This window comes from Equus przewalskii, chromosome 1, assembly GCF_037783145.1.
Source record: "Equus przewalskii isolate Varuska chromosome 1, EquPr2, whole genome shotgun sequence".
In the NCBI taxonomy this organism is placed as follows: domain Eukaryota; kingdom Metazoa; phylum Chordata; class Mammalia; order Perissodactyla; family Equidae; genus Equus; species Equus przewalskii.
Genome location: NC_091831.1, coordinates 145,656,901 through 145,657,630, shown reverse-complemented (window position 1 = coordinate 145,657,630; position 730 = coordinate 145,656,901).

Genomic DNA, 730 nt, shown 5'->3' with positions numbered 1-730 from the left:
GCTGTCTTTTTTCTGTGAGATGGAGAACCAAAGGTTCTCTAGACCAGTAGAACTTTCTGCAATGAAGGAAATGTTATGTAATCTTCATTGTCTGATACATGTAGCTATTGAGCATTTGAAATGTGGCTAGGAGCTACATTTTAAATTTTCATTAATTTAAATAGTCACAGCGCTACTGGCTACTATAGTGGTCAATACATCTGTAGACTTCAACTAACTGGGTCCACAGTTATCACCTGTAAATCCTTTCCAAATTTCATCTCTTTCCATCCTTGCATGTTTGTTGCCTAAGTGCCTAGCCTGATGATTAGAACAGGTGAGGGACCTTTCTTGTTGGGCTGTTTCTGGCCCTGCCCATGCCCTAACGATGGGTTGCTGTTTATCCTTGCCATGCAGTTGAGCATATTTTTGCCTCCCAAGGGCTATTCTTTGCCCAGAAATGCCCTGTGTGGGGTGTGGCATCAGGTTGGTGTTCCATCCAAGTTGTTTCAGGAGTTGCTCACACTGCTGGGTGCAGCCCTCTCCCCCAAAGAACAGGGTGTGGCCCATTAACTTCCCTCTCCAGTGGAACTGGGAAAGGCAGGATCATTCCTGGTTGTGAATGAAGTATCTACTTTGTTCTGCAACAGTGAGGAACGAAAAGGATAGGACTGGTGTGATGTTTTGTTCAAATGAATTAAACCACTTCCCTCTTCCTTTTTGGGAGTAAATCCAAATACTGTTCAAAGTT